Source organism: Castor canadensis, chromosome 10 (assembly GCF_047511655.1).
Source record: "Castor canadensis chromosome 10, mCasCan1.hap1v2, whole genome shotgun sequence".
Taxonomy (NCBI): domain Eukaryota; kingdom Metazoa; phylum Chordata; class Mammalia; order Rodentia; family Castoridae; genus Castor; species Castor canadensis.
In genome coordinates this window covers 89,294,017-89,316,699 of record NC_133395.1, presented here as the reverse complement: position 1 = coordinate 89,316,699, position 22,683 = coordinate 89,294,017, and the positions used below count along the sequence as shown (strand labels likewise).

Genomic DNA, 22,683 nt, shown 5'->3' with positions numbered 1-22,683 from the left:
GTCGCGGGCGCACGCCCCAGGAGAGTGTGGGGAGGGGAGAGGATTCGGGGACGTAGCTGTGAGGATTCGGTGTGCGTGGGTCTGGCGGGTGGCCCGGACGGGGTCGGGGTCGTGGTCACGGTGGGTCGTTGTGGTGGTGGTGGTGGTGGTGGTGCTGGGGGTGGTGGTGGTGGTGGGGGGGGTGGTGGCGAAGTCCCCGAAGACAAAAGGAGCAGCGAGGGAGGGAGGAGCAAAAGCCTACAGCACCCGGTATTCCCAGGCGGTCTCCCATCCAAGTACTAACCAGGCCCGACCCTGCTTAGCTTCCGAGATCAGACGAGATCGGGCGCGTTCAGGGTGGTATGGCCGTAGACGCTAGCCGCCGCCTCCGGGAGCCCCAAGAGCCTGCCGAGGGCCCCGGCGTGCGTCTCCACGCTGCTCTCCTGGCACGGCTGGGAGTCCGGGTGGGGGCTGGCAGCCCGGGGCCAGCGGCCAGAGGCCCCGCGCGCCTGCTCGGGCAGCCGGTCTCGCCCAGGTGGCCGCTGGGTGGCTTTCTTCCCGAGGTGTCCTGCTGCCAGGACGAGGGTCAAGTTTTCTCGGGGGAAAATTTCTCAGTGCTCTCGGGCGCTTGTTCTTCTGGGAATGTCCACTGCTGTGGCCAAGGCGGGGGACGCACAGCTCGGGCCAGGGCAAGCAGCCGCCCTCCTCCGTCGCCTCCTGGAGCCGTATCCTTGGGTGGGTGCGTGGCTCCCAGCGGAGGTCTCGGGGACCCTTCCGGTCCTCTTCGTCCGGAAAGCGCCACTGCCCCTCCAGCCCATCAGGAAAACGGCAGCCGCGCCCTTCGCCGACCCGCTCCGCCCTCCTCCACACTCAGGGCCTGGGGCTGCGGGGCTGAATCGTGAGGCTTTCCAGCCCAGGACTTCACCTCTGGCCCCTTTCACACCCGGGATCTTGGGAAGAAGAAACAAAACCAAACACAGCCAAAGCCATCTCCTCCGACCCGGGGCCCCTCCACATCCCTTCCGATCCCGGGTTCCTGCCGGCCTCCCGGGGCGTTTCTCCCAGGCAGGCCTTCGCGGCCACTACACGGGGCTGAGCACTCGAGTCCTCGGGCGTCACGGGGCCCGCGGCCACGCCAAGCACGCACGACTCCCGGGTCTCGTCTGCTCCTGGGTGCCCTGGGCCTCTTCCCTGTGCCGCTGCTGGGTCTTGTGCCCCTGCTTGGCCTCCTTCAGACCCGGCCCCGTGCTACGCGGCCACGTGCTACAGGATCGTGCCAGCAGAACTGGCCCTGGCTGAGCCCCGTACCCACCCTCCTGCCATCCCTGGCCCTGCTAGCAAATGGCAGAGATCCTCTGGCCTCCGAGCCCAGACAAAAATCCTGATGCAGTTGGCCGAGGGGCCGCAAACCAAGGCTTCGCTTGTTCCCGCTCAGGCCCCAGCCATACCCTCTTGTCCTTCGGCTGCTCGTGTGTGGGGTGGGGGAGAGGAGGGTGCGTCCCCGTGCGTGCGTGCGTGGTCTGGGTGTCTCTGCGTGGTGTGTGTGTGTGTGTGTGTGTGTGTTAGATGCCGTGCCTGGTGTAGGTGGGGAAGAGCAAGCCCTCACGCACAGAGCCCCATCACACACTGGGGCCGGGCCGAGGGGGTCAATCTGCTCGGCCTGATTGCGTTGGGCATACATTGCAGAAGGTGGGTTTTCCAAGGCGGAGCAGAGGGTCCCGGCACCTGAGGTTGTCCACGGGGAGAATGTCTGTTCCACGGGGGCAAGCGGTCCCTTCCGTCGTGCCCAAGCCCATGTGACCCCGAAGGCCAGGTGGCCCCGGTCCTTGAGCTGACTGAGGAGTGCTTTGAGACCCGGAGGGTGGCACAGGCGACTGGGCGCCAGCGGCGGCCCTCCCTCCCTTTGAGCGGGACGGGGAGCTGCCGCTGGCATCCGGAGCTCTGGCGGCCTGCGCCCTCTGTCCCTGTGACCGCAGGCTCTGCCGTGGGAGGCGGGATCCCACGTAGAGGTCGCGCGCTGGCTGCCCTGTCTTGGGTTGAGCGACGGAGGGCGACGTGGAGCAGCACCCGACTGAGGCTCCCTGCTTCTCTGTCCCCTGGCGTCTTGCCCTGGACCCAGTGCACCACCTTGTGGCGAGCCCAGGTGTGGCGCGTCCCGCTGTGGGGCCCGCTGGGGTGCAGGACCCACTTTCTCATGGCTTCCGCACGTCCCTCCCCGCCCGCCTGGAGGGCAGTTGGGGAGCGGTCCCCAACGTGGCCTGGGACCAACCTCGCTGGTGACCCGTGTCGCGGGCGCGCGCCCCAGGAGAGTGTGGGGAGGGGAGAGGATTCGGGGACGTAGCTGTGAGGATTCGGTGTGCGTGGGTCTGGCGGGTGACCCGGACGGGGTCGGGGTCGTGGTCACGGTGGGTCGTTGTGGTGGTGGTGGTGGTGGTGCTGGGGGTGGTGGTGGTGGGGGGGGGGTGGTGGCGAAGTCCCCGAAGACAAAAGGAGCAGCGAGGGAGGGAGGAGCAAAAGCCTACAGCACCCGGTATTCCCAGGCGGTCTCCCATCCAAGTACTAACCAGGTCCGACCCTGCTTAGCTTCCGACATCAGACGAGATCGGGCGCGTTCAGGGTGGTATGGCCGTAGACAATAGCCGCCGCCTCCGGGAGCCCCAAGAGCCTGCCGAGGGCCCCGGCGTGCGTCTCCACGCTGCTCTCCTGGCACGGCTGGGAGTCCGGGTGGGGGCTGGCAGCCCGGGGCCAGCGGCCAGAGGCCCCGCGCGCCTGCTCGGGCAGCCGGTCTCGCCCAGGTGGCCGCTGGGTGGCTTTCTTCCCGAGGTGTCCTGCTGCCAGGACGAGGGTCAAGTTTTCTCGGGGGAAAATTTCTCAGTGCTCTCGGGCGCTTGTTCTTCTGGGAATGTCCACTGCTGTGGCCAAGGCGGGGGACGCACAGCTCGGGCCAGGGCAAGCAGCCGCCCTCCTCCGTCGCCTCCTGGAGCCGTATCCTTGGGTGGGTGCGTGGCTCCCAGCGGAGGTCTCGGGGACCCTTCCGGTCCTCTTCGTCCGGAAAGCGCCACTGCCCCTCCAGCCCATCAGGAAAACGGCAGCCGCGCCCTTCGCCGACCCGCTCCGCCCTCCTCCACACTCAGGGCCTGGGGCTGCGGGGCTGAATCGTGAGGCTTTCCAGCCCAGGACTTCACCTCTGGCCCCTTTCACACCCGGGATCTTGGGAAGAAGAAACAAAACCAAACACAGCCAAAGCCATCTCCTCCGACCCGGGGCCCCTCCACATCCCTTCCGATCCCGGGTTCCTGCCGGCCTCCCGGGGCGTTTCTCCCAGGCAGGCCTTCGCGGCCACTACACGGGGCTGAGCACTCGAGTCCTCGGGCGTCACGGGGCCCGCGGCCACGCCAAGCACACACGACTCCCGGGTCTCGTCTGCTCCTGGGTGCCCTGGGCCTCTTCCCTGTGCCGCTGCTGGGTCTTGTGCCCCTGCTTGGCCTCCTTCAGACCCGGCCCCGTGCTACGCGGCCACGTGCTACAGGATCGTGCCAGCAGAACTGGCCCTGGCTGAGCTCCGTACCCACCCTCCTGCCATCCCTGGCCCTGCTAGCAAATGGCAGAGATCCTCTGGCCTCCGAGCCCAGACAAAAATCCTGATGCAGTTGGCCGAGGGGCCGCAAACCAAGGCTTCGCTTGTTCCCGCTCAGGCCCCAGCCATACCCTCTTGTCCTTCGGCTGCTCGTGTGTGGGGTGGGGGAGAGGAGGGTGCGTCCCCGTGCGTGCGTGCGTGGTCTGGGTGTCTCTGCGTGGTGTGTGTGTGTGTGTGTGTGTGTGTGTGTGTGTGTGTGTGTGTTAGATGCCGTGCCTGGTGTAGGTGGGGAAGAGCAAGCCCTCACGCACAGAGCCCCATCACACACTGGGGCCGGGCCGAGGGGGTCAATCTGCTCGGCCTGATTGCGTTGGGCATACATTGCAGAAGGTGGGTTTTCCAAGGCGGAGCAGAGGGTCCCGGCACCTGAGGTTGTCCACGGGGAGAATGTCTGTTCCACGGGGGCAAGCGGTCCCTTCCGTCGTTCCCAAGCCCATGTGACCCCGAAGGCCAGGTGGCCCCGGTCCTTGAGCTGACTGAGGAGTGCTTTGAGACCCGGAGGGTGGCACAGGCGACTGGGCGCCAGCGGCGGCCCTCCCTCCCTTTGAGCGGGACGGGGAGCTGCCGCTGGCATCCGGAGCTCTGGCGGCCTGCGCCCTCTGTCCCTGTGACCGCAGGCTCTGCCGTGATAGGCGGGATCCCACGTAGAGGTCGCGCACTGGCTGCCCTGTCTTGGGTTGAGCGACGGAGCACGACGTGGAGCAGCACCCGACTGAGGCTCCCTGCTTTTCTGTCCCCTGGCGTCTTGCCCTGGACCCAGTGCACCACCTTGTGGCGAGCCCAGGTGTGGCGCGTCCCGCTGTGGGGCCCGCTGGGGTGCAGGACCCACTTTCTCATGGCTTCCGCACGTCCCTCCCCGCCCGCCTGGAGGGCAGTTGGGGAGCGGTCCCCAACGTGGCCTGGGACCAACCTCGCTGGTGACCCGTGTCGCGGGCGCGCGCCCCAGGAGAGTGTGGGGAGGGGAGAGGATTCGGGGACGTAGCTGTGAGGATTCGGTGTGCGTGGGTCTGGCGGGTGGCCCGGACGGGGTCGGGGTCGTGGTCACGGTGGGTCGTTGTGGTGGTGGTGGTGGTGGTGGTGCTGGGGGTGGTGGTGGTGGTGGGGGGGGTGGTGGCGAAGTCCCCGAAGACAAAAGGAGCAGCGAGGGAGGGAGGAGCAAAAGCCTACAGCACCCGGTATTCCCAGGCGGTCTCCCATCCAAGTACTAACCAGGCCCGACCCTGCTTAGCTTCCGAGATCAGACGAGATCGGGCGCGTTCAGGGTGGTATGGCCGTAGACGCTAGCCGCCGCCTCCGGGAGCCCCAAGAGCCTGCCGAGGGCCCCGGCGTGCGTCTCCACGCTGCTCTCCTGGCACGGCTGGGAGTCCGGGTGGGGGCTGGCAGCCCGGGGCCAGCGGCCAGAGGCCCCGCGCGCCTGCTCGGGCAGCCGGTCTCGCCCAGGTGGCCGCTGGGTGGCTTTCTTCCCGAGGTGTCCTGCTGCCAGGACGAGGGTCAAGTTTTCTCGGGGGAAAATTTCTCAGTGCTCTCGGGCGCTTGTTCTTCTGGGAATGTCCACTGCTGTGGCCAAGGCGGGGGACGCACAGCTCGGGCCAGGGCAAGCAGCCGCCCTCCTCCGTCGCCTCCTGGAGCCGTATCCTTGGGTGGGTGCGTGGCTCCCAGCGGAGGTCTCGGGGACCCTTCCGGTCCTCTTCGTCCGGAAAGCGCCACTGCCCCTCCAGCCCATCAGGAAAACGGCAGCCGCGCCCTTCGCCGACCCGCTCCGCCCTCCTCCACACTCAGGGCCTGGGGCTGCGGGGCTGAATCGTGAGGCTTTCCAGCCCAGGACTTCACCTCTGGCCCCTTTCACACCCGGGATCTTGGGAAGAAGAAACAAAACCAAACACAGCCAAAGCCATCTCCTCCGACCCGGGGCCCCTCCACATCCCTTCCGATCCCGGGTTCCTGCCGGCCTCCCGGGGCGTTTCTCCCAGGCAGGCCTTCGCGGCCACTACACGGGGCTGAGCACTCGAGTCCTCGGGCGTCACGGGGCCCGCGGCCACGCCAAGCACGCACGACTCCCGGGTCTCGTCTGCTCCTGGGTGCCCTGGGCCTCTTCCCTGTGCCGCTGCTGGGTCTTGTGCCCCTGCTTGGCCTCCTTCAGACCCGGCCCCGTGCTACGCGGCCACGTGCTACAGGATCGTGCCAGCAGAACTGGCCCTGGCTGAGCCCCGTACCCACCCTCCTGCCATCCCTGGCCCTGCTAGCAAATGGCAGAGATCCTCTGGCCTCCGAGCCCAGACAAAAATCCTGATGCAGTTGGCCGAGGGGCCGCAAACCAAGGCTTCGCTTGTTCCCGCTCAGGCCCCAGCCATACCCTCTTGTCCTTCGGCTGCTCGTGTGTGGGGTGGGGGAGAGGAGGGTGCGTCCCCGTGCGTGCGTGCGTGGTCTGGGTGTCTCTGCGTGGTGTGTGTGTGTGTGTGTGTGTGTGTGTTAGATGCCGTGCCTGGTGTAGGTGGGGAAGAGCAAGCCCTCACGCACAGAGCCCCATCACACACTGGGGCCGGGCCGAGGGGGTCAATCTGCTCGGCCTGGTTGCGTTGGGCATACATTGCAGAAGGTGGGTTTTCCAAGGCGGAGCAGAGGGTCCCAGCACCTGAGGTTGTCCACGGGGAGAATGTCTGTTCCACGGGGGCAAGCGGTCCCTTCCGTCGTGCCCAAGCCCATGTGACCCCGAAGGCCAGGTGGCCCCGGTCCTTGAGCTGACTGAGGAGTGCTTTGAGACCCGGAGGGTGGCACAGGCGACTGGGCGCCAGCGGCGGCCCTCCCTCCGTTTGAGCGGGACGGGGAGCTGCCGCTGGCATCCGGAGCTCTGGCAGCCTGCGCCCTCTGTCCCTGTGACCGCAGGCTCTGCCGTGGGAGGCGGGATCCCACGTAGAGGTCGCGCGCTGGCTGCCCTGTCTTGGGTTGAGCGACGGAGCGCGACGTGGAGCAGCACCCGACTGAGGCTCCCTGCTTCTCTGTCCCCTGGCGTCTTGCCCTGGACCCAGTGCACCACCTTGTGGCGAGCCCAGGTGTGGCGCGTCCCGCTGTGGGGCCCGCTGGGGTGCAGGACCCACTTTCTCATGGCTTCCGCACGTCCCTCCCCGCCCGCCTGGAGGGCAGTTGGGGAGCGGTCCCCAACGTGGCCTGGGACCAACCTCGCTGGTGACCCGTGTCGCGGGCGCGCGCCCCAGGAGAGTGTGGGGAGGGGAGAGGATTCGGGGACGTAGCTGTGAGGATTCGGTGTGCGTGGGTCTGGCGGGTGGCCCGGACGGGGTCGGGGTCGTGGTCACGGTGGGTCGTTGTGGTGGTGGTGGTGGTGGTGCTGGGGGTGGTGGTGGTGGGGGGGGGGTGGTGGCGAAGTCCCCGAAGACAAAAGGAGCAGCGAGGGAGGGAGGAGCAAAAGCCTACAGCACCTGGTATTCCCAGGCGGTCTCCCATCCAAGTACTAACCAGGCCCGACCCTGCTTAGCTTCCGAGATCAGACGAGATCGGGCGCGTTCAGGGTGGTATGGCCGTAGATGCTAGCCGCCGCCTCCGGGAGCCCCAAGAGCCTGCCGAGGGCCCCGGCGTGCGTCTCCACGCTGCTCTCCTGGCACGGCTGGGAGTCCGGGTGGGGGCTGGCAGCCCGGGGCCAGCGGCCAGAGGCCCCGCGCGCCTGCTCGGGCAGCCGGTCTCGCCCAGGTGGCCGCTGGGTGGCTTTCTTCCCGAGGTGTCCTGCTGCCAGGACGAGGGTCAAGTTTTCTCGGGGGAAAATTTCTCAGTGCTCTCGGGCGCTTGTTCTTCTGGGAATGTCCACTGCTGTGGCCAAGGCGGGGGACGCACAGCTCGGGCCAGGGCAAGCAGCCGCCCTCCTCCGTCGCCTCCTGGAGCCGTATCCTTGGGTGGGTGCGTGGCTCCCAGCGGAGGTCTCGGGGACCCTTCCGGTCCTCTTCGTCCGGAAAGCGCCACTGCCCCTCCAGCCCATCAGGAAAACGGCAGCCGCGCCCTTCGCCGACCCGCTCCGCCCTCCTCCACACTCAGGGCCTGGGGCTGCGGGGCTGAATCGTGAGGCTTTCCAGCCCAGGACTTCACCTCTGGCCCCTTTCACACCCGGGATCTTGGGAAGAAGAAACAAAACCAAACACAGCCAAAGCCATCTCCTCCGACCCGGGGCCCCTCCACATCCCTTCCGATCCCGGGTTCCTGCCGGCCTCCCGTGGCGTTTCTCCCAGGCAGGCCTTCGCGGCCACTACACGGGGCTGAGCACTCGAGTCCTCGGGCGTCACGGGGCCCGCGGCCACGCCAAGCACGCACGACTCCCGGTTCTCGTCTGCTCCTGGGTGCCCTGGGCCTCTTCCCTGTGCCGCTGCTGGGTCTTGTGCCCCTGCTTGGCCTCCTTCAGACCCGGCCCCATGCTACGCGGCCACGTGCTACAGGATCGTGCCAGCAGAACTGGCCCTGGCTGAGCCCCGTACCCACCCTCCTGCCATCCCTGGCCCTGCTAGCAAATGGCAGAGATCCTCTGGCCTCCGAGCCCAGACAAAAATCCTGATGCAGTTGGCCGAGGGGCCGCAAACCAAGGCTTCGCTTGTTCCCGCTCAGGCCCCAGCCATACCCTCTTGTCCTTCGGCTGCTCGTGTGTGGGGTGGGGGAGAGGAGGGTGCGTCCCCGTGCGTGCGTGCGTGGTCTGGGTGTCTCTGCGTGGTGTGTGTGTGTGTGTGTGTGTGTGTTAGATGCCGTGCCTGGTGTAGGTGGGGAAGAGCAAGCCCTCACGCACAGAGCCCCATCACACACTGGGGCCGGGCCGAGGGGGTCAATCTGCTCGGCCTGATTGCGTTGGGCATACATTGCAGAAGGTGGGTTTTCCAAGGCGGAGCAGAGGGTCCCGGCACCTGAGGTTGTCCACGGGGAGAATGTCTGTTCCACGGGGGCAAGCGGTCCCTTCCGTCGTGCCCAAGCCCATGTGACCCCGAAGGCCAGGTGGCCCCGGTCCTTGAGCTGACTGAGGAGTGCTTTGAGACCCGGAGGGTGGCACAGGCGACTGGGCGCCAGCGGCGGCCCTCCCTCCCTTTGAGCGGGACGGGGAGCTGCCGCTGGCATCCGGAGCTCTGGCGGCCTGCGCCCTCTGTCCCTGTGACCGCAGGCTCTGCCGTGGGAGGCGGGATCCCACGTAGAGGTCGCGCGCTGGCTGCCCTGTCTTGGGTTGAGCGACGGAGCGCGACGTGGAGCAGCACCCGACTGAGGCTCCCTGCTTCTCTGTCCCCTGGCGTCTTGCCCTGGACCCAGTGCACCACCTTGTGGCGAGCCCAGGTGTGGCGCGTCCCGCTGTGGGGCCCGCTGGGGTGCAGGACCCACTTTCTCATGGCTTCCGCACGTCCCTCCCCGCCCGCCTGGAGGGCAGTTGGGGAGCGGTCCCCAACGTGGCCTGGGACCAACCTCGCTGGTGACCCGTGTCGCGGGCGCGCGCCCCAGGAGAGTGTGGGGAGGGGAGAGGATTCGGGGACGTAGCTGTGAGGATTCGGTGTGCGTGGGTCTGGCGGGTGGCCCGGACGGGGTCGGGGTCGTGGTCACGGTGGGTCGTTGTGGTGGTGGTGGTGGTGGTGGTGCTGGGGGTGGTGGTGGTGGTGGGGGGGGTGGTGGCGAAGTCCCCGAAGACAAAAGGAGCAGCGAGGGAGGGAGGAGCAAAAGCCTACAGCACCCGGTATTCCCAGGCGGTCTCCCATCCAAGTACTAACCAGGCCCGACCCTGCTTAGCTTCCGAGATCAGACGAGATCGGGCGCGTTCAGGGTGGTATGGCCGTAGACGCTAGCCGCCGCCTCCGGGAGCCCCAAGAGCCTGCCGAGGGCCCCGGCGTGCGTCTCCACGCTGCTCTCCTGGCACGGCTGGGAGTCCGGGTGGGAGCTGGCAGCCCGGGGCCAGCGGCCAGAGGCCCCGCGCGCCTGCTCGGGCAGCCGGTCTCGCCCAGGTGGCCGCTGGGTGGCTTTCTTCCCGAGGTGTCCTGCTGCCAGGACGAGGGTCAAGTTTTCTCGGGGGAAAATTTCTCAGTGCTCTCGGGCGCTTGTTCTTCTGGGAATGTCCACTGCTGTGGCCAAGGCGGGGGACGCACAGCTCGGGCCAGGGCAAGCAGCCGCCCTCCTCCGTCGCCTCCTGGAGCCGTATCCTTGGGTGGGTGCGTGGCTCCCAGCGGAGGTCTCGGGGACCCTTCCGGTCCTCTTCGTCCGGAAAGCGCCACTGCCCCTCCAGCCCATCAGGAAAACGGCAGCCGCGCCCTTCGCCGACCCGCTCCGCCCTCCTCCACACTCAGGGCCTGGGGCTGCGGGGCTGAATCGTGAGGCTTTCCAGCCCAGGACTTCACCTCTGGCCCCTTTCACACCCGGGATCTTGGGAAGAAGAAACAAAACCAAACACAGCCAAAGCCATCTCCTCCGACCCGGGGCCCCTCCACATCCCTTCCGATCCCGGGTTCCTGCCGGCCTCCCGGGGCGTTTCTCCCAGGCAGGCCTTCGCGGCCACTACACGGGGCTGAGCACTCGAGTCCTCGGGCGTCACGGGGCCCGCGGCCACACCAAGCACGCACGACTCCCGGGTCTCGTCTGCTCCTGGGTGCCCTGGGCCTCTTCCCTGTGCCGCTGCTGGGTCTTGTGCCCCTGCTTGGCCTCCTTCAGACCCGGCCCCGTGCTACGCGGCCACGTGCTACAGGATCGTGCCAGCAGAACTGGCCCTGGCTGAGTCCCGTACCCACCCTCCTGCCATCCCTGGCCCTGCTAGCAAATGGCAGAGATCCTCTGGCCTCCGAGCCCAGACAAAAATCCTGATGCAATTGGCCGAGGGGCCGCAAACCAAGGCTTCGCTTGTTCCCGCTCAGGCCCCAGCCATACCCTCTTGTCCTTCGGCTGCTCGTGTGTGGGGTGGGGGAGAGGAGGGTGCGTCCCCGTGCGTGCGTGCGTGGTCTGGGTGTCTCTGCGTGCTGTGTGTGTGTGTGTGTGTGTGTGTTAGATGCCGTGCCTGGTGTAGGTGGGGAAGAGCAAGCCCTCACGCACAGAGCCCCATCACACACTGGGGCCGGGCCGAGGGGGTCAATCTGCTCGGCCTGATTGCGTTGGGCATACATTGCAGAAGGTGGGTTTTCCAAGGCGGAGCAGAGGGTCCCGGCACCTGAGGTTGTCCACGGGGAGAATGTCTGTTCCACGGGGGCAAGCGGTCCCTTCCGTCGTGCCCAAGCCCATGTGACCCCGAAGGCCAGGTGGCCCCGGTCCTTGAGCTGACTGAGGAGTGCTTTGAGACCCGGAGGGTGGCACAGGCGACTGGGCGCCAGCGGCGGCCCTCCCTCCCTTTGAGCGGGACGGGGAGCTGCCGCTGGCATCCGGAGCTCTGGCGGCCTGCGCCCTCTGTCCCTGTGACCGCAGGCTCTGCCGTGGGAGGCGGGATCCCACGTAGAGGTCGCGCGCTGGCTGCCCTGTCTTGGGTTGAGCGACGGAGCGCGACGTGGAGCAGCACCCGACTGAGGCTCCCTGCTTCTCTGTCCCCTGGCGTCTTGCCCTGGACCCAGTGCACCACCTTGTGGCGAGCCCAGGTGTGGCGCGTCCCGCTGTGGGGCCCGCTGGGGTGCAGGACCCACTTTCTCATGGCTTCCGCACGTCCCTCCCCGCCCGCCTGGAGGGCAGTTGGGGAGCGGTCCCCAACGTGGCCTGGGACCAAACTCGCTGGTGACCCGTGTCGCGGGCGCGCGCCCCAGGAGAGTGTGGGGAGGGGAGAGGATTCGGGGACGTAGCTGTGAGGATTCGGTGTGCGTGGGTGTGGCGGGTGGCCCGAACGGGGTCGGGGTCGTGGTCACGGTGGGTCGTTGTGGTGGTGGTGGTGGTGGTGGTGCTGGGGGTGGTGGTGGTGGTGGGGGGGGTGGTGGCGAAGTCCCCGAAGACAAAAGGAGCAGCGAGGGAGGGAGGAGCAAAAGCCTACAGCACCCGGTATTCCCAGGCGGTCTCCCATCCAAGTACTAACCAGGCCCGACCCTGCTTAGCTTCCGAGATCAGACGAGATCGGGCGCGTTCAGGGTGGTATGGCCGTAGACGCTAGCCGCCGCCTCCGGGAGCCCCAAGAGCCTGCCGAGGGCCCCGGCGTGCGTCTCCACGCTGCTCTCCTGGCACGGCTGGGAGTCCGGGTGGGGGCTGGCAGCCCGGGGCCAGCGGCCAGAGGCCCCGCACGCCTGCTCGGGCAGCCGGTCTCGCCCAGGTGGCCGCTGGGTGGCTTTCTTCCAGAGGTGTCCTGCTGCCAGGACGAGGGTCAAGTTTTCTCGGGGGAAAATTTCTCAGTGCTCTCGGGCGCTTGTTCTTCTGGGAATGTTCACTGCTGTGGCCAAGGCGGGGGACGCACAGCTCGGGCCAGGGCAAGCAGCCGCCCTCCTCCGTCGCCTCCTGGAGCCGTATCCTTGGGTGGGTGCGTGGCTCCCAGCGGAGGTCTCGGGGACCCTTCCGGTCCTCTCCGTCCGGAAAGCGACACTGCCCCTCCAGCAAATCAGGAAAACGGCAGCCGCGCCCTTCGCCGACCCGCTCCGCCTTCCTCCACACTCAGGGCCTGGGGCTGCGGGGCTGAATCGTGAGGCTTTCCAGCCCAGGACTTCACCTCTGGCCCCTTTCACACCTGGGATCTTGGGAAGAAGAAACAAAACCGAACACAGCCAAAGCCATCTCCTCCGACCCGGGGCCCCTCCACATCCCTTCCGATCCCGGGTTCCTGCCGGCCTCCCGGGGCGTTTCTCCCAGGCAGGCCTTCGCGGCCACTACACGGGGCTGAGCACTCGAGTCCTCGGGCGTCACGGGGCCCGCGGCCACACCAAGCACGCACGACTCCCGGGTCTCGTCTGCTCCTGGGTGCCCTGGGCCTCTTCCCTGTGCCGCTGTTGGGTCTTGTGCCCCTGCTTGGCCTCCTTCAGACCCGGCCCCGTGCTACGCGGCCACGTGCTACAGGATCGTGCCAGCAGAACTGGCCCTGGCTGAGTCCCGTACCCACCCTCCTGCCATCCCTGGCCCTGCTAGCAAATGGCAGAGATCCTCTGGCCTCCGAGCCCAGACAAAAATCCTGATGCAATTGGCCGAGGGGCCGCAAACCAAGGCTTCGCTTGTTCCCGCTCAGGCCCCAGCCATACCCTCTTGTCCTTCGGCTGCTCGTGTGTGGGGTGGGGGAGAGGAGGGTGCGTCCCCGTGCGTGCGTGCGTGGTCTGGGTGTCTCTGCGTGGTGTGTGTGTGTGTGTGTGTGTGTGTTAGATGCCGTGCCTGGTGTAGGTGGGGAAGAGCAAGCCCTCACGCACAGAGCCCCATCACACACTGGGGCCGGGCCGAGGGGGTCAATCTGCTCGGCCTGATTGCGTTGGGCATACATTGCAGAAGGTGGGTTTTCCAAGGCGGAGCAGAGGGTCCCGGCACCTGAGGTTGTCCACGGGGAGAATGTCTGTTCCACGGGGGCAAGCGGTCCCTTCCGTCGTGCCCAAGCCCATGTGACCCCGAAGGCCAGGTGGCCCCGGTCCTTGAGCTGACTGAGGAGTGCTTTGAGACCCGGAGGGTGGCACAGGCGACTGGGCGCCAGCGGCGGCCCTCCCTCCCTTTGAGCGGGACGGGGAGCTGCCGCTGGCATCCGGAGCTCTGGCGGCCTGCGCCCTCTGTCCCTGTGACCGCAGGCTCTGCCGTGGGAGGCGGGATCCCACGTAGAGGTCGCGCGCTGGCTGCCCTGTCTTGGGTTGAGCGACGGAGCGCGACGTGGAGCAGCACCCGACTGAGGCTCCCTGCTTCTCTGTCCCCTGGCGTCTTGCCCTGGACCCAGTGCACCACCTTGTGGCGAGCCCAGGTGTGGCGCGTCCCGCTGTGGGGCCCGCTGGGGTGCAGGACCCACTTTCTCATGGCTTCCGCACGTCCCTCCCCGCCCGCCTGGAGGGCAGTTGGGGAGCGGTCCCCAACGTGGCCTGGGACCAAACTCGCTGGTGACCCGTGTCGCGGGCGCGCGCCCCAGGAGAGTGTGGGGAGGGGAGAGGATTCGGGGACGTAGCTGTGAGGATTCGGTGTGCGTGGGTGTGGCGGGTGGCCCGAACGGGGTCGGGGTCGTGGTCACGGTGGGTCGTTGTGGTGGTGGTGGTGGTGGTGGTGCTGGGGGTGGTGGTGGTGGTGGGGGGGGTGGTGGCGAAGTCCCCGAAGACAAAAGGAGCAGCGAGGGAGGGAGGAGCAAAAGCCTACAGCACCCGGTATTCCCAGGCGGTCTCCCATCCAAGTACTAACCAGGCCCGACCCTGCTTAGCTTCCGAGATCAGACGAGATCGGGCGCGTTCAGGGTGGTATGGCCGTAGACGCTAGCCGCCGCCTCCGGGAGCCCCAAGAGCCTGCCGAGGGCCCCGGCGTGCGTCTCCACGCTGCTCTCCTGGCACGGCTGGGAGTCCGGGTGGGGGCTGGCAGCCCGGGGCCAGCGGCCAGAGGCCCCGCACGCCTGCTCGGGCAGCCGGTCTCGCCCAGGTGGCCGCTGGGTGGCTTTCTTCCAGAGGTGTCCTGCTGCCAGGACGAGGGTCAAGTTTTCTCGGGGGAAAATTTCTCAGTGCTCTCGGGCGCTTGTTCTTCTGGGAATGTTCACTGCTGTGGCCAAGGCGGGGGACGCACAGCTCGGGCCAGGGCAAGCAGCCGCCCTCCTCCGTCGCCTCCTGGAGCCGTATCCTTGGGTGGGTGCGTGGCTCCCAGCGGAGGTCTCGGGGACCCTTCCGGTCCTCTCCGTCCGGAAAGCGACACTGCCCCTCCAGCAAATCAGGAAAACGGCAGCCGCGCCCTTCGCCGACCCGCTCCGCCTTCCTCCACACTCAGGGCCTGGGGCTGCGGGGCTGAATCGTGAGGCTTTCCAGCCCAGGACTTCACCTCTGGCCCCTTTCACACCTGGGATCTTGGGAAGAAGAAACAAAACCGAACACAGCCAAAGACATCTCCTCCGACCCGGGGCCCCTCCACATCCCTTCCGATCCCGGGTTCCTGCCGGCCTCCCGGGGCGTTTCTCCCAGGCAGGCCTTCGCGGCCACTACACGGGGCTGAGCACTCGAGTCCTCGGGCGTCACGGGGCCCGCGGCCACGCCAAGCACGCACGACTCCCGGGTCTCGTCTGCTCCTGGGTGCCCTGGGCCTCTTCCCTGTGCCGCTGCTGGGTCTTGTGCCCCTGCTTGGCCTCCATCAGACCCGGCCCCGTGCTACGCGGCCACGTGCTACAGGATCGTGCCAGCAGAACTGGCCCTCGCTGAGCCCCGTACCCACCCTCCTGCCATCCCTGGCCCTGCTAGCAAATGGCAGAGATCCTCTGGCCTCCGAGCCCAGACAAAAATCCTGATGCAGATGGCCGAGGGGCCGCAAACCAAGGCTTCGCTTGTTCCCGCTCAGGCCCCAGCCATACCCTCTTGTCCTTCGGCTGCTCGTGTGTGGGGTGGGGGAGCGGAGGGTGCGTCCCCGTGCGTGCGTGCGTGGTCTGGGTGTCTCTGTGTGGTGTGTGTGTGTGTGTGTGTGTGTGTGTGTGTGTGTGTTAGATGCCGTGCCTGGTGTAGGTGGGGAAGAGCAAGCCCTCACGCACAGAGCCCCATCACACACTGGGGCCGGGCCGAGGGGGTCAATCTGCTCGGCCTGATTGCGTTGGGCATACATTGCAGAAGGTGGGTTTTCCAAGGCGGAGCAGAGGGTCCCGGCACCTGAGGTTGTCCACGGGGAGAATGTCTGTTCCACGGGGGCAAGCGGTCCCTTCCGTCGTGCCCAAGCCCATGTGACCCCGAAGGCCAGGTGGCCCCGGTCCTTGAGCTGACTGAGGAGTGCTTTGAGACCCGGAGGGTGGCACAGGCGACTGGGCGCCAGCGGCGGCCCTCCCTCCCTTTGAGCGGGATGGGGAGCTGCCGCTGGCATCCGGAGCTCTGGCGGCCTGCGCCCTCTGTCCCTGTGACCGCAGGCTCTGCCGTGGGAGGCGGGATCCCACGTAGAGGTCGCGCGCTGGCTGCCCTGTCTTGGGTTGAGCGACGGAGCTCGACGTGGAGCAGCACCCGACTGAGGCTCCCTGCTTCTCTGTCCCCTGGCGTCTTGCCCTGGACCCAGTGCACCACCTTGTGGCGAGCCCAGGTGTGGCGCGTCCCGCTGTGGGGCCCGCTGGGGTGCAGGACCCACTTTCTCATGGCTTCCGCACGTCCCTCCCCGCCCGCCTGGAGGGCAGTTGGGGAGCGGTCCCCAACGTGGCCTGGGACCAACCTCGCTGGTGACCCGTGTCGCGGGCGCGCGCCCCAGGAGAGTGTGGGGAGGGGAGAGGATTCGGGGACGTAGCTGTGAGGATTCGGTGTGCGTGGGTCTGGCGGGTGGCCCGGACGGGGTCGGGGTCGTGGTCACGGTGGGTCGTTGTGGTGGTGGTGGTGGTGGTGCTGGGGGTGGTGGTGGTGGTGGGGGGGGTGGTGGCGAAGTCCCCGAAGACAAAAGGAGCAGCGAGGGAGGGAGGAGCAAAAGCCTACAGCACCCGGTATTCCCAGGCGGTCTCCCATCCAAGTACTAACCAGGCCCGACCCTGCTTAGCTTCCAAGATCAGACGAGATCGGGCGCGTTCAGGGTGGTATGGCCGTAGACGCTAGCCGCCGCCTCCGGGAGCCCCAAGAGCCTGCCGAGGGCCCCGGCGTGCGTCTCCACGCTGCTCTCCTGGCACGGCTGGGAGTCCGGGTGGGGGCTGGCAGCCCGGGGCCAGCGGCCAGAGGCCCCGCGCGCCTGCTCGGGCAGCCGGTCTCACCCAGGTGGCCGCTGGGTGGCTTTCTTCCCGAGGTGTCCTGCTGCCAGGACGAGGGTCAAGTTTTCTCGGGGGAAAATTTCTCAGTGCTCTCGGGCGCTTGTTCTTCTGGGAATGTCCACTGCTGTGGCCAAGGCGGGGGACGCACAGCTCGGGCCAGGGCAAGCAGCCGCCCTCCTCCGTCGCCTCCTGGAGCCGTATCCTTGGGTGGGTGCGTGGCTCCCAGCGGAGGTCTCGGGGACCCTTCCGGTCCTCTTCGTCCGGAAAGCGCCACTGCCCCTCCAGCCCATCAGGAAAACGGCAGCCGCGCCCTTCGCCGACCCGCTCCGCCCTCCTCCACACTCAGGGCCTGGGGCTGCGGGGCTGAATCGTGAGGCTTTCCAGCCCAGGACTTCACCTCTGGCCCCTTTCACACCCGGGATCTTGGGAAGAAGAAACAAAACCAAACACAGCCAAAGCCATCTCCTCCGACCCGGGGCCCCTCCACATCCCTTCCGATCCCGGGTTCCTGCCGGCCTCCCGGGGCGTTTCTCCCAGGCAGGCCTTCGCGGCCACTACACGGGGCTGAGCACTCGAGTCCTCGGGCGTCACGGGGCCCGCGGCCACGCCAAGCACGCACGACTCCCGGGTCTCGTCTGCTCCTGGGTGCCCTGGGCCTCTTCCCTGTGCCGCTGCTGGGTCTTGTGCCCCTGCTTGGCCTCCTTCAGACCCGGCCCCGTGCTACGCGGCCACGTGCTACAGGATCGTGCCAGCAGAACTGGCCCTGGCTGAGCCCCGTACCCACCCTCCTGCCATCCCTGGCCCTGCTAGCAAATGGCAGAGATCCTCTGGCCTCCGAGCCCAGACAAAAATCCTGATGCAGTTGGCCGAGGGGCCGCAAACCAAGGCTTCGCTTGTTCCCGCTCAGGCCCCAGCCATACCCTCTTGTCCTTCGGCTGCTCGTGTGTGGGGTGGGGGAGAGGAGGGTGCGTCCCCGTGCGTGCGTGCGTGGTCTGGGTGTCTCTGCGTGGTGTGTGTGTGTGTGTGTGTGTGTGTTAGATGCCGTGCCTGGTGTAGGTGGGGAAGAGCAAGCCCTCACGCACAGAGCCCCATCACACACTGGGGCCGGGCCGAGGGGGTCAATCTGCTCGGCCTGATTGCGTTGGGCATACATTGCAGAAGGTGGGTTTTCCAAGGCGGAGCAGAGGGTCCCGGCACCTGAGGTTGTCCACGGGGAGAATGTCTGTTCCACGGGGGCAAGTGGTCCCTTCCGTCGTGCCCAAGCCCATGTGACCCCGAAGGCCAGGTGGCCCCGGTCCTTGAGCTGACTGAGGAGTGCTTTGAGACCCGGAGGGTGGCACAGGCGACTGGGCGCCAGCGGCGGCCCTCCCTCCCTTTGAGCGGGACGGGGAGCTGCCGCTGGCATCCGGAGCTCTGGCGGCCTGCGCCCTCTGTCCCTGTGACCGCAGGCTCTGCCGTGGGAGGCGGGATCCCACGTAGAGGTCGCGCGCTGGCTGCCCTGTCTTGGGTTGAGCGACGGAGGGCGACGTGGAGCAGCACCCGACTGAGGCTCCCTGCTTCTCTGTCCCCTGGCGTCTTGCCCTGGACCCAGTGCACCACCTTGTGGCGAGCCCAGGTGTGGCGCGTCCCGCTGTGGGGCCCGCTGGGGTGCAGGACCCACTTTCTCATGGCTTCCGCACGTCCCTCCCCGCCCGCCTGGAGGGCAGTTGGGGAGCGGTCCCCAACGTGGCCTGGGACCAACCTCGCTGGTGACCCGTGTCGCGGGCGCGCGCCCCAGGAGAGTGTGGGGAGGGGAGAGGATTCGGGGACGTAGCTGTGAGGATTCGGTGTGCGTGGGTCTGGCGGGTGGCCCGGACGGGGTCGGGGTCGTGGTCACGGTGGGTCGTTGTGGTGGTGGTGGTGGTGGTGCTGGGGGTGGTGGTGGTGGTGGGGGGGTGGTGGCGAAGTCCCCGAAGACAAAAGGAGCAGCGAGGGAGGGAGGAGCAAAAGCCTACAGCACCCGGTATTCCCAGGCGGTCTCCCATCCAAGTACTAACCAGGTCCGACCCTGCTTAGCTTCCGACATCAGACGAGATCGGGCGCGTTCAGGGTGGTATGGCCGTAGACGCTAGCCGCCGCCTCCGGGAGCCCCAAGAGCCTGCCGAGGGCCCCGGCGTGCGTCTCCACGCTGCTCTCCTGGCACGGCTGGGAGTCCGGGTGGGGGCTGGCAGCCCGGGGCCAGCGGCCAGAGGCCCCGCGCGCCTGCTCGGGCAGCCGGTCTCGCCCAGGTGGCCGCTGGGTGGCTTTCTTCCCGAGGTGTCCTGCTGCCAGGACGAGGGTCAAGTTTTCTCGGGGGAAAATTTCTCAGTGCTCTCGGGCGCTTGTTCTTCTGGGAATGTCCACTGCTGTGGCCAAGGCGGGGGACGCACAGCTCGGGCCAGGGCAAGCAGCCGCCCTCCTCCGTCGCCTCCTGGAGCCGTATCCTTGGGTGGGTGCGTGGCTCCCAGCGGAGGTCTCGGGGACCCTTCCGGTCCTCTTCGTCCGGAAAGCGCCACTGCCCCTCCAGCCCATCAGGAAAACGGCAGCCGCGCCCTTCGCCGACCCGCTCCGCCCTCCTCCACACTCAGGGCCTGGGGCTGCGGGGCTGAATCGTGAGGCTTTCCAGCCCAGGACTTCACCTCTGGCCCCTTTCACACCCGGGATCTTGGGAAGAAGAAACAAAACCAAACACAGCCAAAGCCATCTCCTCCGACCCGGGGCCCCTCCACATCCCTTCCGATCCCGGGTTCCTGCCGGCCTCCCGGGGCGTTTCTCCCAGGCAGGCCTTCGCGGCCACTACACGGGGCTGAGCACTCGAGTCCTCGGGCGTCACGGGGCCCGCGGCCACGCCAAGCACGCACGACTCCCGGGTCTCGTCTGCTCCTGGGTGCCCTGGGCCTCTTCCCTGTGCCGCTGCTGGGTCTTGTGCCCCTGCTTGGCCTCCTTCAGACCCGGCCCCGTGCTACGCGGCCACGTGCTACAGGATCGTGCCAGCAGAACTGGCCCTGGCTGAGCCCCGTACCCACCCTCCTGCCATCCCTGGCCCTGCTAGCAAATGGCAGAGATCCTCTGGCCTCCGAGCCCAGACAAAAATCCTGATGCAGTTGGCCGAGGGGCCGCAAACCAAGGCTTCGCTTGTTCCCGCTCAGGCCCCAGCCATACCCTCTTGTCCTTCGGCTGCTCGTGTGTGGGGTGGGGGAGAGGAGGGTGCGTCCCCGTGCGTGCGTGCGTGGTCTGGGTGTCTCTGCGTGGTGTGTGTGTGTGTGTGTGTGTGTGTGTGTGTGTGTGTGTGTGTTAGATGCCGTGCCTGGTGTAGGTGGGGAAGAGCAAGCCCTCACGCACAGAGCCCCATCACACACTGGGGCCGGGCCGAGGGGGTCAATCTGCTCGGCCTGATTGCGTTGGGCATACATTGCAGAAGGTGGGTTTTCCAAGGCGGAGCAGAGGGTCCCGGCACCTGAGGTTGTCCACGGGGAGAATGTCTGTTCCACGGGGGCAAGCGGTCCCTTCCGTCGTGCCCAAGCCCATGTGACCCCGAAGGCCAGGTGGCCCCGGTCCTTGAGCTGACTGAGGAGTGCTTTGAGACCCGGAGGGTGGCACAGGCGACTGGGCGCCAGCGGCGGCCCTCCCTCCCTTTGAGCGGGACGGGGAGCTGCCGCTGGCATCCGGAGCTCTGGCGGCCTGCGCCCTCTGTCCCTGTGACCGCAGGCTCTGCCGTGGGAGGCGGGATCCCACGTAGAGGTCGCGCGCTGGCTGCCCTGTCTTGGGTTGAGCGACGGAGCGCGACGTGGAGCAGCACCCGACTGAGGCTCCCTGCTTCTCTGTCCCCTGGCGTCTTGCCCTGGACCCAGTGCACCACCTTGTGGCGAGCCCAGGTGTGGCGCGTCCCGCTGTGGGGCCCGCTGGGGTGCAGGACCCACTTTCTCATGGCTTCCGCACGTCCCTCCCCGCCCGCCTGGAGGGCAGTTGGGGAGCGGTCCCCAACGTGGCCTGGGACCAACCTCGCTGGTGACCCGTGTCGCGGGCGCGCGCCCCAGGAGAGTGTGGGGAGGGGAGAGGATTCGGGGACGTAGCTGTGAGGATTCGGTGTGCGTGGGTCTGGCGGGTGGCCCGGACGGGGTCGGGGTCGTGGTCACGGTGGGTCGTTGTGGTGGTGGTGGTGGTGGTGGTGCTGGGGGTGGTGGTGGTGGTGGGGGGGGTGGTGGCGAAGTCCCCGAAGACAAAAGGAGCAGCGAGGGAGGGAGGAGCAAAAGCCTACAGCACCCGGTATTCCCAGGCGGTCTCCCATCCAAGTACTAACCAGGCCCGACCCTGCTTAGCTTCCGAGATCAGACGAGATCGGGCGCGTTCAGGGTGGTATGGCCGTAGACGCTAGCCGCCGCCTCCGGGAGCCCCAAGAGCCTGCCGAGGGCCCCGGCGTGCGTCTCCACGCTGCTCTCCTGGCACGGCTGGGAGTCCGGGTGGGGGCTGGCAGCCCGGGGCCAGCGGCCAGAGGCCCCGCGCGCCTGCTCGGGCAGCCGGTCTCGCCCAGGTGGCCGCTGGGTGGCTTTCTTCCCGAGGTGTCCTGCTGCCAGGACGAGGGTCAAGTTTTCTCGGGGGAAAATTTCTCAGTGCTCTCGGGCGCTTGTTCTTCTGGGAATGTCCACTGCTGTGGCCAAGGCGGGGGACGCACAGCTCGGGCCAGGGCAAGCAGCCGCCCTCCTCCGTCGCCTCCTGGAGCCGTATCCTTGGGTGGGTGCGTGGCTCCCAGCGGAGGTCTCGGGGACCCTTCCGGTCCTCTTCGTCCGGAAAGCGCCACTGCCCCTCCAGCCCATCAGGAAAACGGCAGCCGCGCCCTTCGCCGACCCGCTCCGCCCTCCTCCACACTCAGGGCCTGGGGCTGCGGGGCTGAATCGTGAGGCTTTCCAGCCCAGGACTTCACCTCTGGCCCCTTTCACACCCGGGATCTTGGGAAGAAGAAACAAAACCAAACACAGCCAAAGCCATCTCCTCCGACCCGGGGCCCCTCCACATCCCTTCCGATCCCGGGTTCCTGCCGGCCTCCCGGGGCGTTTCTCCCAGGCAGGCCTTCGCGGCCACTACACGGGGCTGAGCACTCGAGTCCTCGGGCGTCACGGGGCCCGCGGCCACGCCAAGCACGCACGACTCCCGGGTCTCGTCTGCTCCTGGGTGCCCTGGGCCTCTTCCCTGTGCCGCTGCTGGGTCTTGTGCCCCTGCTTGGCCTCCTTCAGACCCGGCCCCGTGCTACGCGGCCACGTGCTACAGGATCGTGCCAGCAGAACTGGCCCTGGCTGAGCCCCGTACCCACCCTCCTGCCATCCCTGGCCCTGCTAGCAAATGGCAGAGATCCTCTGGCCTCCGAGCCCAGACAAAAATCCTGATGCAGTTGGCCGAGGGGCCGCAAACCAAGGCTTCGCTTGTTCCCGCTCAGGCCCCAGCCATACCCTCTTGTCCTTCGGCTGCTCGTGTGTGGGGTGGGGGAGAGGAGGGTGCGTCCCCGTGCGTGCGTGCGTGGTCTGGGTGTCTCTGCGTGGTGTGTGTGTGTGTGTGTGTGTGTGTTAGATGCCGTGCCTGGTGTAGGTGGGGAAGAGCAAGCCCTCACGCACAGAGCCCCATCACACACTGGGGCCGGGCCGAGGGGGTCAATCTGCTCGGCCTGATTGCGTTGGGCATACATTGCAGAAGGTGGGTTTTCCAAGGCGGAGCAGAGGGTCCCGGCACCTGAGGTTGTCCACGGGGAGAATGTCTGTTCCACGGGGGCAAGCGGTCCCTTCCGTCGTGCCCAAGCCCATGTGACCCCGAAGGCCAGGTGGCCCTGGTCCTTGAGCTGACTGAGGAGTGCTTTGAGACCCGGAGGGTGGCACAGGCGACTGGGCGCCAGCGGCGGCCCTCCCTCCCTTTGAGCGGGACGGGGAGCTGCCGCTGGCATCCGGAGCTCTGGCGGCCTGCGCCCTCTGTCCCTGTGACCGCAGGCTCTGCCGTGGGAGGCGGGATCCCACGTAGAGGTCGCGCGCTGGCTGCCCTGTCTTGGGTTGAGCGACGGAGCGCGACGTGGAGCAGCACCCGACTGAGGCTCCCTGCTTCTCTGTCCCCTGGCGTCTTGCCCTGGACCCAGTGCACCACCTTGTGGCGAGCCCAGGTGTGGCGCGTCCCGCTGTGGGGCCCGCTGGGGTGCAGGACCCACTTTCTCATGGCTTCCGCACGTCCCTCCCCGCCCGCCTGGAGGGCAGTTGGGGAGCGGTCCCCAACGTGGCCTGGGACCAACCTCGCTGGTGACCCGTGTCGCGGG

The 22,683-nt window shown here is 67.6% G+C and overlaps 10 non-coding genes across 10 annotated transcripts; all 10 read right to left on the bottom strand.

Annotated features, from left to right (window-relative positions):
- Nucleotides 1–234: 234 nt before the first annotated feature.
- On the bottom strand, nt 235–353 carry LOC141412184 (5S ribosomal RNA). Its single transcript, XR_012437023.1, has one exon. It is a non-coding gene; the product is annotated as a 5S ribosomal RNA (ribosomal RNA).
- Nucleotides 354–2,494: 2,141 nt separating this feature from the next.
- Nucleotides 2,495–2,613, bottom strand: LOC141412949 (5S ribosomal RNA). The gene has a single exon (XR_012437791.1). It is a non-coding gene; the product is annotated as a 5S ribosomal RNA (ribosomal RNA).
- A 2,163-nt stretch (nt 2,614–4,776) lies between these two features.
- LOC141412183 (5S ribosomal RNA) lies at nt 4,777–4,895 on the bottom strand. Its single transcript, XR_012437022.1, has one exon. It is a non-coding gene; the product is annotated as a 5S ribosomal RNA (ribosomal RNA).
- Nucleotides 4,896–7,038: 2,143 nt separating this feature from the next.
- Nucleotides 7,039–7,157, bottom strand: LOC141412513 (5S ribosomal RNA). The gene has a single exon (XR_012437355.1). It is a non-coding gene; the product is annotated as a 5S ribosomal RNA (ribosomal RNA).
- Nucleotides 7,158–9,302: 2,145 nt separating this feature from the next.
- On the bottom strand, nt 9,303–9,421 carry LOC141412182 (5S ribosomal RNA). Its single transcript, XR_012437021.1, has one exon. It is a non-coding gene; the product is annotated as a 5S ribosomal RNA (ribosomal RNA).
- A 2,145-nt stretch (nt 9,422–11,566) lies between these two features.
- Nucleotides 11,567–11,685, bottom strand: LOC141412180 (5S ribosomal RNA). Its single transcript, XR_012437019.1, has one exon. It is a non-coding gene; the product is annotated as a 5S ribosomal RNA (ribosomal RNA).
- Nucleotides 11,686–13,830: 2,145 nt separating this feature from the next.
- On the bottom strand, nt 13,831–13,949 carry LOC141412179 (5S ribosomal RNA). The gene has a single exon (XR_012437018.1). It is a non-coding gene; the product is annotated as a 5S ribosomal RNA (ribosomal RNA).
- A 2,154-nt stretch (nt 13,950–16,103) lies between these two features.
- LOC141412641 (5S ribosomal RNA) lies at nt 16,104–16,222 on the bottom strand. Its single transcript, XR_012437483.1, has one exon. It is a non-coding gene; the product is annotated as a 5S ribosomal RNA (ribosomal RNA).
- A 2,141-nt stretch (nt 16,223–18,363) lies between these two features.
- LOC141412948 (5S ribosomal RNA) lies at nt 18,364–18,482 on the bottom strand. The gene has a single exon (XR_012437790.1). It is a non-coding gene; the product is annotated as a 5S ribosomal RNA (ribosomal RNA).
- Nucleotides 18,483–20,645: 2,163 nt separating this feature from the next.
- LOC141412178 (5S ribosomal RNA) lies at nt 20,646–20,764 on the bottom strand. The gene has a single exon (XR_012437017.1). It is a non-coding gene; the product is annotated as a 5S ribosomal RNA (ribosomal RNA).
- Nucleotides 20,765–22,683: the final 1,919 nt, after the last annotated feature.